At 39.2% G+C, this 13,671-nt stretch overlaps 1 long non-coding RNA gene across 1 annotated transcript; it reads right to left on the bottom strand.

The window, feature by feature from the left end:
- Window positions 1-36: 36 nt before the first annotated feature.
- Window positions 37-13,557, bottom strand: LOC120856921. The gene is made up of 3 exons (XR_005719517.1): window positions 13,547-13,557; window positions 7,609-7,618; window positions 37-226 (listed from the first exon to the last, which is right to left on the bottom strand). It is a non-coding gene; the product is annotated as an uncharacterized LOC120856921 (long non-coding RNA).
- Window positions 13,558-13,671: the final 114 nt, after the last annotated feature.

Here is a 13,671-nt window from a genome sequence, read left to right as displayed (position 1 = left end):
CCTTATATGTTGAGGTGCTCTTATGTTGGGTGCATATATATTTACCATTACTATGTTTTCTTCTTGAATTGGTCCCTTGATCATTATGTAGTGTCCAACTTTGTCTCTGTAACAGTCTTTAAAGTCAATTTTGTCTGATGTATGTGTTGTTATCCCAGCTTTCTTTTGCTTTTCATTTGCATAGAATACCTTTATCCATCCCCTCACTTTGAATCTGTGTGTGTTCCTATATCTGAAGTGGATCTCTTGTAGAAAGAATATATATGGATCTTGTTTTTGTGTTCATTCAGCCACTATTTGTCTTTTGGTTGGAGCATTTAATCCATTTACATTGAAGGTGATTACTGGTATGTATGTTCTTATTGCCATTTTGTTAATTGTTTTGAATTTGTTTTTGTAGGCCCTTTTCCTTCCCTTCCTCTTTTGTTCTGTTGTGCTTTGACACACTTCAGTGTCATGTTTGGACTCCTATTTATTTTTTGTCTGTATCTCTATTGTAGATTTTTGGTTTGTGGTTATCATGAAGTTTGATCTAGCAGTCCACATTTATAAAGATTGTTTTAAACCTGTTGGTCTCTTAGTTTCAGATGTATTCCCAGTGTCCTGCATTTGTACCCTTCTCATGATTGCTGGTTTTGATATATTTGCATGAGGATGACTTCCTGCCTTTACTATGTGTGCTTAGTCACTCATTCATGTTTGATTCTTTGTGACCCCACGGATTTTAGCCCGCCAGGCTTCTCTGTCCATAGGATTTCTTGGGCCAGAATACTGGAGTGGGTTGCTATTTCCTACTCTAGGGGAGCTTCCCGACTCAGGGATCAAACACAGGTCTCCTGCCAGTCTCCTGCATTACAGGGGGATTCTTTACCCACTGACCCATCAGGAAAGCCCATACCTTTACTATATGTTTGCCTGAATTAGTGAAGTTTCCCATTTGCAATTTTCTTGTTCCTAGTAGGCTTTTCTATTTTTTCACCTAGAGAAGTTCCTTTAGCATTTGTTGTAAAACTGCCTGGTGGTGATGAATTGTCTTAGCTTTTGCTTGTCTGTAAAGCTTTTGATTTCTCTGTTGAATCTGAATGAGAGCCTTTCTGCATACAGTATTCTTGGTGGTAGGTTTTTCTCTTTTATCCCTTTAAATATATTGTGCCACTCCCTTCTGGCCTACAGAGTTCCTGCTGAAAAATAAACTAATAATGTTATAGGTAATTTCTTGTATGTTATTTGATGCTTTTAATATTGCCTCTGTTTTTAGTTGTTATCAGTTTGATTAACCTGTGTCTCAGCATCTTCCTCCTTGGGTTTATTCTGTATGGCACTTGCTGCGATTCCTGGACTTGGGTGACTATTTCTTTGTCTATCTTAGGGAAGTTTTTGGCTGTTCTCTTTTCAAATATTTTCTCAGGCTCTTTCTTTCTTTTCTTTCTGGGACCCCCTAGAGTGCAAATGTTGGTGTATTTAATGTTATCTTAGAGGGCTCTTAAAATTGTCCTCAATTCTTTTCATTATTTTTTCTTTATTCTGTTCTACACCAATGATTTTCACTATTCTCTCTTCCAGGTTACTTACCAGTTTTCTGCATCAGTTATTCTGCTACTGATTCCTTCTAGTGTATATTTTATTTCAGTTATAGTCCAACTCTGTTTATTCTTTAAATCTTCTAGCTCCTTGGTAAACATTTCTTGTATCTTCTCAGTCTTTACCTTCATTATTTTTCAGAGATTTGGATCGTCTTTACTATCATTACTCTGAATTCTGTTACTCTGAATTCTGTCTTCAGTAGGTGGCCTGTCTCTACCTCACTTAGTTATTATTTTCTTGGGCTTTATCTTGTTACTCCTTCTGGAACATATTCCTATGTCATCTCATTTTGTCTTTCTTCTCAGTCTCTGTTCTGCAGGTTGCAGGATTGTAGTTCATCTTGCTTCTGGTGTCTGCCGCCTCATGGGTGAGGCTGGTCTAGAGGCCTGTAAAGGTTTCTGGTTGGGAGGGAGTGGTACCTGCCCACTGATGGGTGGACCTGGGTCTTGTTCTTCTTGTGGGCTGGGCCATGTCAAGGGGTGTTTGGAGGTGTCTCTAGGCTGAGGAAGACTTTAAGCATTCTGTCTGCTGATGAGTAGAAATGCATTCCCACCTTGTTGGTTGTTTTGCCTGAGGTGTCCCTAGGTATGGCCAAGTCTTTTCTTTATTTTCTAATTGGAGTATAGTTGCTTTACAATGTTGTGGTAGTTTCTGCTGTACAGCAAAGTGAGTCAGCTATATATATACATCTATCCCATCTTTTTTAGATTTCCATCTCATTTAGGTCACCACAGAGCACTGAGTAGAGTTCCCTGTGCTATATAATAGGTTCTTATTAGGTATCTGAGAAGGCAATTGTAACCCACTCCAGTACTCTTGCCTGGAAAATCCCATGGATGGAGGTAGGCTGCAGTCCATGGGGTCGCTAAAAGTGGGACATGACTGAAGTGACTTAGCAGCAGTGACAGCAGCATTAGGTATCTATTTTATATTTAGTACTCTTATGTCAATCACAATCTCCTAATTCATCCCACAACCCCTTTCCTCCTTGGTATATATATCTTTGTTCTCTGCATCTGTGTATCTATTTCTGTTCTGCACATAATTTCATCTGTACCATTTTTTCTAAATTCCACATATTAGTGACATTATGTAATATTTGTTTTTCTGTTTCTGACTTACTTCACTCTAGGTGACAGCCTCTAGGTCCATCCATGACTCTGTGAATGGCACAATTTTGTTCCTTTTTAATGGCTGACTAATAGTCCATTGTAGAGATGTACCATATCTTCTTTCATCTCTTCTTCTATTGATGGACATCTAGGTTGTTTCCATGTTTTGGCTGTTGCAAATAGTGCTGCAGTGAACATGGGGTGCATGTATCTTTTGGAATTATGACTTTCTTTGGGTATATGCTCAGGAGTAAGATAACTGGGTCATGCTGCTACTGCTGCTAAGTCACTTCAGTAGTGTCTAACTCTGTGCGACCCCAGAGACGGCAGCCCACCAGGCTCCTCTGTCCCTTGGATTCTCCAGGCAAGAACACTAGAGTGGGTTGCCATTTCTTTCTCCAATGCATGAAAGTGAAAAGTGAAAGTGAAGTCGCTCAATCATGTCTGACTCTTAGCAACCCCATGGACTGCAGCTCACCAGGCTCCTCCATCCATGGGATTTTCCAAGCAAGAGTACTGGAGTGGGTTGCCACTGTCTTCTCCCAACTGGGTCATATAATAGTTCTATTTTGAGTTTTTTAGGGAGCCTCCATACTGTTCTCCATAGTGGCTATATCAATTTACTCCTACCAACAGTTTAAGAGAATTTCCTTTTCTCTGCACCCTCTCTAGCATTTATTGCTGCAGAGTTTAAAATTTTTAATTGGAGGATAATTGCTTCATAATGTTGTATTGGTTTCTGCCATACAACAATGCAAATCAGCCATAAGTATACATAAGTCTCCCTCCCTCTTGAACATCCTTCAAACCCCCACCACATCCTACCCCTCTCAGTTGTCACAGAGCACCAGGTTGAGCTTATTGCATTATACACCCACTTCCCACTAGCTATCTTTTTTACATAGAGTGATGTATATGTTTCAGTGATACTCTTAATTCATCCCACCCTCGCCTTCCCCCACTGTGTCCACAAGTCTGTTCTCTATGTCTGTGTCTCTATTCTTACCCTGCACAGGTTCATCAGTACCATTTTCCTAGATTCCATATATATATATATATATATAATATACACATATACAGTATTTGTTTTTCTCTTTCTGACTTACTTCACTCTGTATAACAGGCTCTAGATTCACCCACCTCAGTTAGAACTGACTCAAATTTGTTTCCTTTTCTGACTAAGTAATACTCCATTGTATATATGTATAATACCACAACTTCTTTATCCATTCATCTTTTGATGGATATCTAGGTTGCTTCCATGTCCTGGCTGTTTAAATAGTGCTACAGTGAACATTGGGGAATATGTGTCTTTTTGAATTATGTTTTTTTATGGTTATGGTCCAAGTAATGGGGTTGCTGGGTCATATGGTAGTTTTATTCCTGTTTTTTTTTTTTTTAAGGGATCTCCATACTGTTCTCTATAGTGACTGTATCAATTTACATTCTCACCAGAAGTTTTAAAGGATTCCCTTTTCTCCACATCATCTCCAGAGTTTATTGTTCATAGAGTTTTAAAAGTTAAGTTTAATTGGAGGATAATTGCTTTACAGTATGGTGTTGGTTTCTGCCTTTATTATTGTTCAGTTGCTCAGTTGCCACATCCGACTCTTTGTTGACACCATGGGCAGTAGTATGCCATGGGCAGTAGTATGCCAGACTTCTCTGTCCTTCACTGTCTCCCAGAGTTTGCTCAAATTCAAGCCCATTGGGTTGATGATGCCATCCAATCATCTCATCTTCTGTCACCCCCTTCTCCTGCTACACTTAATTGTTCCCAGCATCAGAGTCTTTTCCAACAACTGGACTCTTCACATCAAGTGGCCAAAGTATTGGAACTTCAGCATCAGTCCTTCCAATGAATATTCAGGGTTGATTTCCTGCAGTGTTATGAACCTCTGTCCTGTACAATGAATTATACAGAGTTGATCTCCTGTACAATGTTATGAACCTCTGTTCTCAGGCATTCTGTCTACCAGATCTAATACTTTAAATTTGTCCCTTCCACTGTATAACTATAAGGGATTTGATTTAGGTCATACCTGAGTGGCCTAGTAGTTTTCCCTACTTTCTTCAATTTAAGTCTGCATTTTGCAATAAGAAGCTCATAATCTGAGCCATAATCACCTCCCAATCTTTTTTTCTTTTGCTGACTGTATAGAACTTCTCCATCTTTGGCTACAAAGAATATGACAAATCTGATTTTGGTATTGACCATTTGGTGATGTCCATATGTAGAGTCGTCTCTTGCGCTGTTAGAAGAGGGTGTTTGCTATGATCAGTGTATTCTCTTGACAAAACTCTGTTAGCCTTTGCCCTGCTTCATTTGTACTATAAACCAAACTTACCTGTTACTCCAGGTATCTCTTGACTTTTGCATTCCAGTCCTCTATGATGAAAAAGATGTCTTTTTTGGTGTGTGTGTTAGTTCCAGAAGGTCTTATAGGTCTTCAGAGAACCAGTCAAATTCAACTTCTTCATCATGAGTGGCTGGGACATAGACTTCTTGTTGAATGAGTTGCCTTGGAAATGAACTGAGATCATTCTGTTTTTAAGATTGCACCCAAGTACTGCATTTTGGACTCTTTTGTTGACTATGAGGGCTACTCCATTTCTTCTAAAGGATTCTTGCCCACAGTAGTAGATATAATGGTCATCTGAATGAAAATTCACCCATTCCTGTCCATTTTAGTTCACTGATTTCTAAAATGTCAGTGTTCACTTTGCCATGTCTGGTTTGCCATGTCTGCCATGTCTTGTCCTCTTCTCCTGCCTTCAGTCTTTCCAAGCATCAAGAGCCCTTGTGAGTTGGCTCTTCACATCAGGTGGCCAAAGTATTGGAGCTTCAGTTTCAGTGTCAGTCCTTCTAGTGAATATTCAGGGCTGATTTCCTTTAGGATTGACTAGTTTGATCTCCTTGCTGTCCAAGGGACTCTCAAGAATCTTCTCCAACACACTTCTCTAACACCACAGTTCAGAAGCATCAGTTCTTTGGTGCTCAACCCTCTTTATGGTCCAACTCTCACATCCATACATGACTACTGGAAAAACTATAGCTTTGACTATATGAACCTTTGGCGGCAAAGTAATGTCTCTGCTTTTTAATATTCTGTCTGGGTTTGTCATAGCTTTTCTTCCAAGGAGGAAGTGTTTTAATTTTGTGGCTGCAGTGATTTTGGAGCCCAAGAAAATAAAGTCTGTCACTGTTTCCATTATTTCCCCATCTATTTGCCATGAAGTGATGGAACTGGGTGCCATGATCTTAGTTTTTTGAATGTTTAATTTTAAGCCAGCTTTTTCACTCTCCTGTTTTACTTTCATCAAGAGGATCTTTAGTTCCTCTTCATTTTCTGCCATTAGAGTGGTATCATCTGCATTTCTGAGGTTCTTGATATTTCTCATGGAAATCTTAACTCCAGCTTGTGCTTCATCCAGCCTGGCATTTCTCATGATGTACTCTGCATATAAGTTAAATGAGCAGGGTGACAACATACAGCTTTGACATACTCCTTTCCCAATTTGGAACCAGTCTGATGTTTTGTGTCCACTTCTAACTGTTGCTTCCTGACCTACATACAGGTTTCTCAGGAGGCAGGTAAGTTGGTTATGTATTCTCATCTCTTTAAGAATTTTCTACAGATTTTTGTGATCCACACAGTCAAAGGGTTTAGCATAGTCAATGAAGCAGAAATAGATTACCTTCATTCATGAACCTAACTTTCCAGGTTCCTATGCAGTACTGTTCTTTATAGCATCAGACTTTACTTTCACCACCAGACAGATACACAGCTGGGTGTCATTTCCACTATGGCTCAGGCTCTTCATTCCTTCTGTATTTATTTCTCTACTCTTCTCCAGTAGTGTATTGGACACCTATCAACCTGAAGAGGTTCATCTTTCAGTGTTATACTTTTTTGCCTTTTCATATGTTTATGGGGTTCTCAAGGCAAGAATTCTGAAGTAGTTTGCCATGCCCTTCTCCAGTGGACCACATTTTGTCAGAGCTCTCCCAAACACCCATTTGTCTTAGGAAGCATGTCAGGGCATGGCTCATAGTTTCACAGAGTTACACAAGACTGTTATCCATGTGATCATTTTGGTCAGTTCTCTATTATTGTGATTTTCATTCTGTCTGCCCTCTGATGGATGATGATAAGAGGCTTGTGCAAGCTTCCTGATGGGAGAGACAGCCTGTGGGTTTCTGTCATATAACAACATAAATCAGTCATGGATATATGTATCTCCCCTTCCTCTTGGGCCTCCCGCCCACATCCCACCCCATCCCACCCTTCTCAGTTGTCCGGGAGCACTGGATTTGAGCTCCCTAAATCACACAACAAATATCCACTGGATATATAATTTTACATATGGTAACATATATATTCTCATGCTACTCTCTGAATTATTCCCACCATTCCCTTCCCCCACTGTGTCCATAAGTCTATTCTCTATGTCTGTGTCTCCATTGCTTCCATGCAGATAGATTCATCAGCACCTTCTTTCTACATTACTTATATATGTGTGGTGGGCCTGGGCCAGGCTTCTATAAAGTTACTGCTTTTTCTGTGGATCTTTGTACACCTAAGACACTGTGTGTGCTCCCTGTGATGTTTGTTTTTCTCTTTCTGAGTTATTTCACTTTGTATAATAGGCTCTGTGTTCATCCACCTTGTTAGAACTGAGTCAAATATGTTCCTTTTTATGGATGAGTAGTATTCATTGTTCCAAACTGGGAAGGGAGTACGTCAAGCCTGTATATTGTCACCCTGCTTATTTAACTTATATGCAGAGTACATCATGTGAAACACTGGGCTGGATGAAGCACAAGCTAGAATCAAGATTGCTGAGAGAAATATCAGTAACCTCAAATATGCATATGACACCACCCATATGGTGGCAAGTGAAGAAGAACTCAAGAGCCTCTTGATGAAAGTGAAAGAGGAGAGTGAAAAAGTTGGCTTAAAGCTCAACATTCACAAAACGAAGATCATGGCATCCAGTCCCACCACTTCATGGCAAATAGGTGGGGAAACAGTAGAAACAGTGTCAGACTTTATTTTGGGGGGCTCCAAAATCACTGTAGATGGTGATTACAGCCATGAAATTAAAAGACGCTTACTCCTTGGAAGGAAAGTTATGACCAACCTAGACAGCATATTAAAAAGCAAAAGCATTACTTTGTCAACAAAGGTCCATCTAGTAAAAGGTTATGGTTTTTTCCAGTAGTCATGTATGGATGTGAGAGTTGGACTAAAAAGAAAGTTGAGTGCCAAAAATTGATGCTTTTGAACTGTGGTGTTACAGAAGATTCTTGAGAGTCCCTTGGACTGCAAGGAGATCCAACCAGTCCATCCTAAGGGAGATCAGCCCTGAGTGTTCATTGGAAGGACTGATGTTGAAGCTGAAACTCCAATACTTTGGCCACCTGATGCGAAGAGCTGACTCATTTGAAAAGACCCTGATGCTAAGAAAGATTGAGGACAGGAGGAGAAGGGGTTGACAGGGGATGAGATGGTTGGATGGCATCACCGACTCAACAGACGTGAGTTTGGGTAAACCCCGGGAGTTGGTGATGGATAGGGAGGCCTGACGTGCTGCAGTCCATGGGGTCACAAAGAGTCGAACACAACTGAACAACTGAACTGAACTGAATATTCATTGTGTGTATGTACCACAGTTTCTTTACCCACTTATCTATAGATGGACATCTAGGTTGCTTCCATGTCCTAGCTGTTGTATACATGCTGCAATGAACTTTGGTGTACATGTGTTTTTTTCAGTTATTGTTTCCTCAGGGTGTATGCCCAGTAGTAGTATTGTTGGATCATATGGTACTTTTATTCCTAGTTTTTAAAGGAATCTTCATGTTGTTCTCCATGTGGCTGTATTAATTTGCCTTCCTGCCAACAGTACAAGAGGGTTCCCTTTCTTCACATCCTCTGCAGCTTTTATGGTTTGTAGATTTTTTGATGATGGCCATTTTGTCTAGTGTGAGGTGATATATCATTGTGGTTTCGATTTGCATTTTTCTAATAATGAACAGTTCAGTTCAGTCACTCAGTTGTGTCCGACTCTTTGCTATCCCATGAATTGCAGCACGCCAGGCCTCCCTGTCCATCATCAACTCCCGGAGTTCACTCAGATTCACATCCATCGAGTCAGTGATGCCATCCAGCCATCTCATCCTCTGTTGTCTCCTTCTCCTCCTGCCCCCATTCCCTCCCAGCATCAGAATCTTTTCCAATGAGTCAACTCTTCGCATGAGGTGGCCAAAGTACTGGAGTTTCAGCTTTAGCATCATTCCTTCCAAAGAAATCCCAGGGTTGATCTCCTTCAGAATGGATTGGTTAGATCTCCCTTGCAATCCAAGGGACTCTCAAGAGTCTTCTCCAACACCACAGTTCAAAAGTATCACTTCTTTGGCACTCAGCTTTCTTCACAGTCCAACTCTCACATCCATACATGACTACTGGAAAAACCATAGCCTTGACTAGTTGGACCTTAGTTGGCAAAGTAATGTCTCTGCTTTTGAATATGCTATCTAGGTTTTTCATAACTTTTCTTCCAAGGAGTAAGTGTCTTTTAATTTCATGGCTGCAGTCACCATCTGCAGTGATTTTGGAGCCCCACAAAATAAAGTCTGGTACTGTTTCCACTGTTTCCCCATCTATTTCCCATGAAGTAATGGGACGGGATGCCATGACCTTTGTTTTCTGAATGTGGAGCTTTAAGCCAACTTTTTTATTCTCCACTTTCACTTTCATCAAGAGGCTTTTTAGTTCCTCTTCACTTTCTGCCATAAGGGTGGTGTCATTTGCATATCTGAGGTTATTGATATTTCTCCCGGCAATCTTGATTCCAGCTTGTGTTTCTTCCAGGCCAGCGTTTCTCATGATGTACTCTGCATATAAGTTAAAGAAGCAGGGTGACAATACACAGCCTTGATGTACTCCTTTTCCTATTTGAAACCAGTCTGTTGTTCCATGTCCAGTTCTAACTGTCGCATTGAGCATCTTTTCAGGTTTATTCGCCATCTGTGTGTCTTCTTTGGAGAAATGTCTGTTTAGGGTTTTTTGCCCCATTTTTTTTTCTCCTTTTCTTTTTTTAATAATTTTGAATTTAATTTTATATTTTATACAATTTTTAAAGGTTATATTTCTTTTACAGGTATAAAAATAAGCCATATTCCCCATGTTGTATAGTACATTCTTTTTTTTTTTTTTTTTACTTTACAATATTGTATTGGTTTTGCCATATATCAACATGAATCTGCCACGGGTGTACATAAGTTCCCACTCTGGAATCCCCCTCCCACCTCCCTCCCCATACCATCCCTCTGGGTTATCCCAGTGCACCAGCCCTAAGCATCCTGTATCCTGCATCGAACCTAGACTGGTGATTCATTTCTTATATGATATTATACAGGTTTCAGTGCCATTCTCCTAAATCATCCTGCCCTCTCTCTCTCCCACAGAGTCAAAAAGTCTGTTCTGTACATCTGCATCTCTTTTGCTGTCTCACATACAGGGTTATCGTTACCATCTTTCTAAATTCCATATATATGTGTTAGTATACTGTATTGGTGTTTTTCTTTCTGGCTTACTTCACTCTGTATAATAGGCTCCAGTTTCATCCACCTCATTAGAACTGATTTAAATGTATTCTTTTTGATGGCTGAGTAATACTCCATTGTGTATATGTACCACAGCTTTCTTATCCATTCATCTGCTGATGGAGTCTTTTCTATTCAGCTGTTCTAAGCAGTGCTGCAATGAACACTGGGGTACACGTGTCTCTTTCAATTTTGGTTTCCCTTGTGTGTATGCCCAGCAGTGGGATTGCTGGGTCATAAGGCAGTTCTATTTCCAGTTTTTTAAGGAATCTCCACACTGTTCTCCATAGTGGCTGTACTAGTTTGCATTCCCACCAACACTGTAAGAGGGTTCCCTTTTTTCCATACCCTCTCCAGCATTTATTGCTTGTAGACTTTTGGATTGCTACCATTCTGACTGGTGTGAAATGGTACCTCATTGTGGTCTTGATTTGCATTTCTCTGATAATGAGTGATGTTGAGCATCTTTTCATGTGTTTGTTAGCCATCTGTATGTCTTCTTTGGAGAAATGTCTGTTTAATTCTTTGGCCCATTTTTTGATTGGGTTGTTTATTTTTCTGGAATTGAGCTGCATGAGTTGCTTGTATATTTTTGAGATTAGTTGTTTGTCAGTTGCTTCATTTGCTATTATTTTCTCCCATTCTGAAGGCTGTCTTTTCACCTTGCTTGTAGTTTCCTTTGTTGTGAAGAAGCTTTTAATTTTAATTAGGTCCCATTTGTTTATTTTTGCTTTTATTTCCAATATTCTAGGAGGTGGGTCATAGAGGATCCTGCTGTGATTTATGTCAGAGAGTGTTTTACCTATGTTCTCCTCTGGGAGTTTTATAGTTTCTGGTCTCATGTTTAGATCTTTAATCCATTTTAAGTTTATTTTTGTGTATGGTGTTAGAAAGTGTTCTAGTTTCATTCTTTTACAAGTGGTTGACCAGTTTTCCCAGCACCACTTGTTAAAGAGACTGTCTTTAATCCATTGTATATTCTTGCCTCCTTTGTTGAAGATAACGTGTCCATAGGTGAGTGGATTTATCTCTGGGCTTTCTATTTTGTTCCATTGATCTATATTTCTGTCTTTGTGCCAGTACCATACTGTCTTGATGACTGTGGCTTTGTAGTAGAGCCTGAAGTCAGGTAGGTTGATTCCTCCAGTTCCATTCTTCATTCTCAAGATTGCTTTGGCAATTTGAGGTTTTTTGTATTTCCATACAAATTGTGAAATTATTTGTTCTAGCTCTGTGAAAAATTTCAGGACAATATGAAATGCTCCAACATTCGAATTATAGGAGTCCCAGAAGAAGACGACCAAAAGAACGACCATGAGAATATACTTGAGGAGATAATAGTTGAAAACTTCCCTAAAATGGGGAAGGAAATAATCACCCAAGTCCAAGACACCTGGAGAGTCCCAAACAGGATAAACCCAAGATGAAACACCCCAAGACACATATTAATCAAATTAACAAAGATTAAACACAAAGAACAAATATTAAAAGCAGCAAGGAAAAATCAACAAATAACACACAAGGGGATTCCCATAAGGATAACAGCTGATCTTTCAATAGAAACCCTTCAGGCCAGGAGGGAATGGCAAGACATATTTAAAGTGATGAAAGAAAATAACCTACAGCCCAGGTTACTGTACCCACCAAGGATCTCATTCAAATATGAAGGAGAAATCAAAAGCTTTAGAGACAAGCAAAAGCTGACAGAATTCAGCACCACCAAACCAGCTCTCCAACAAATCCTGAAGGATATTCTCTAGACAGGAAACACAAAAAAGTGTAGAAACCCAAACCCAAAACAATAAAGTAAATGGCAACGGGACCATACTTATCAATAATTACCTTAAACGTAAATGGGTTGAATGCCCCAACAAAAGACAAAGACTGGCTGAATGGATAAAAAAACAAGACCCCTATATATGCTGTCTACAAGAGACCCACCTCAAAACAAGGGACACATACAGACTGAAAGTGAAGGGCTGGAAAAAGATATTCCATGCAGATAGAGACCAAAAGAAAGCAGGAGTTACATTAAGGCCAACTCATATCAGATAAAATAGACTTTAAAACTAAGGCTGTGAAAAGAGACAAAGAAGGACACTACATAATGATCAAAGGATCAATCCAAGAAGAAGATATAACAATTATAAATATATATGCACCCAACATAGGAGCACCACAATATGTAAAACAAATGCTAACAAGTATGAAAGTGGAAATCACAATAACACAATAATAGTGGGAGACTTTAATGCCCCATTTTTTATTTGATTTGATTGTTTTCCTGGGATTGAGCTGAATGAGCTGCTTGTGTATTTTGGAGATTAATCCTTTGTCAGTTGTTTCATTTGGTGTTATTTTCTCTTATTTGAGGGTTGTATTATCACCTTGTTTATAGTTTGCTTTGCTGTGTTAAAGCTTAAGTTTAATTTCATGTCATTTGTTTATTTTTGTTTTTATTTCCATTACCGTAGCATGGGTCATAGAGGATCTTATTGTGATTTATTTCAGAGTATTCTGTTTTCCTTTAAGAATTTTATAGTTTTTGGTCTTACATTTATGTCTTTAATCCATTTTGAGTTTATTTTTGTGTATGATATTAGGAAGTGTTCTCCTTTCACGGATCTTTTCTCCATTGTATAGTATAGCTTCATTTATCAAAGATAAGGTGCCCTTTGGTGTATAGGTTTATCTCTGGGCTTTCTATCTTGTTCCATTCGTTTGTATTTCTGTTTTGTGCCAGTACTATACTGTCTTGGTGGCTGTAGCTTTGTAGTGTAGTCTAAAGTCAAACAGGTTGATTCCTCCAGCTCCATGTTTTTTTTTCTCAAGATTGCTTTAGTTCTTTGGGGTCTTTTGTATTTCCATACAAATTGTGAAAAATTTTTTTCTAGTTCTGTGAAAAATACCATTGGTAGTTTGATAAGGATTGCATTTGTTTGTAGATTTTTTTTTTTTGATGATATGGCCATTCTTACCAGTGTAATGTGATACCTCAGTGTAGTTTTGATTTTAATTTCTCTAATAATTATTGATGTTGAGCATCTTTTCATGTATTTGTTTTTCATCTGTATGTTTTCTTGGGTGGGACCAGGTGTTGGTGTCAAAATGGCTATCTCAGGAAGAGCTCTCACCAATGAATAATCACTGGTACCTTTGCCACCAGCTTCCTTGTGGGTACATTGACTTAAAGCTGCACCCCACCCCCCACCTCTTCAGGAGACCCTCCAATACCCACAGGTAGGTCTGGTCCAGGCTTCTATAAAGTTACACTTTTTCCGTGGAAAAGCAGCCATTTATCCAGTCATCTGTTGATGGACATTTAGTTTGCTTCTATGTCTTGGCTATTGTAAATACAGTAAG

The sequence above is a fragment of the Oryx dammah genome, unplaced genomic scaffold (genome assembly GCF_014754425.2).
Source record: "Oryx dammah isolate SB20612 unplaced genomic scaffold, SCBI_Odam_1.1 HiC_scaffold_28, whole genome shotgun sequence".
Taxonomy (NCBI): Eukaryota; Metazoa; Chordata; class Mammalia; order Artiodactyla; family Bovidae; genus Oryx; species Oryx dammah.
Note: the sequence above shows the minus strand (reverse complement) of the source record. Positions and strands in the feature narration are given on the sequence as shown.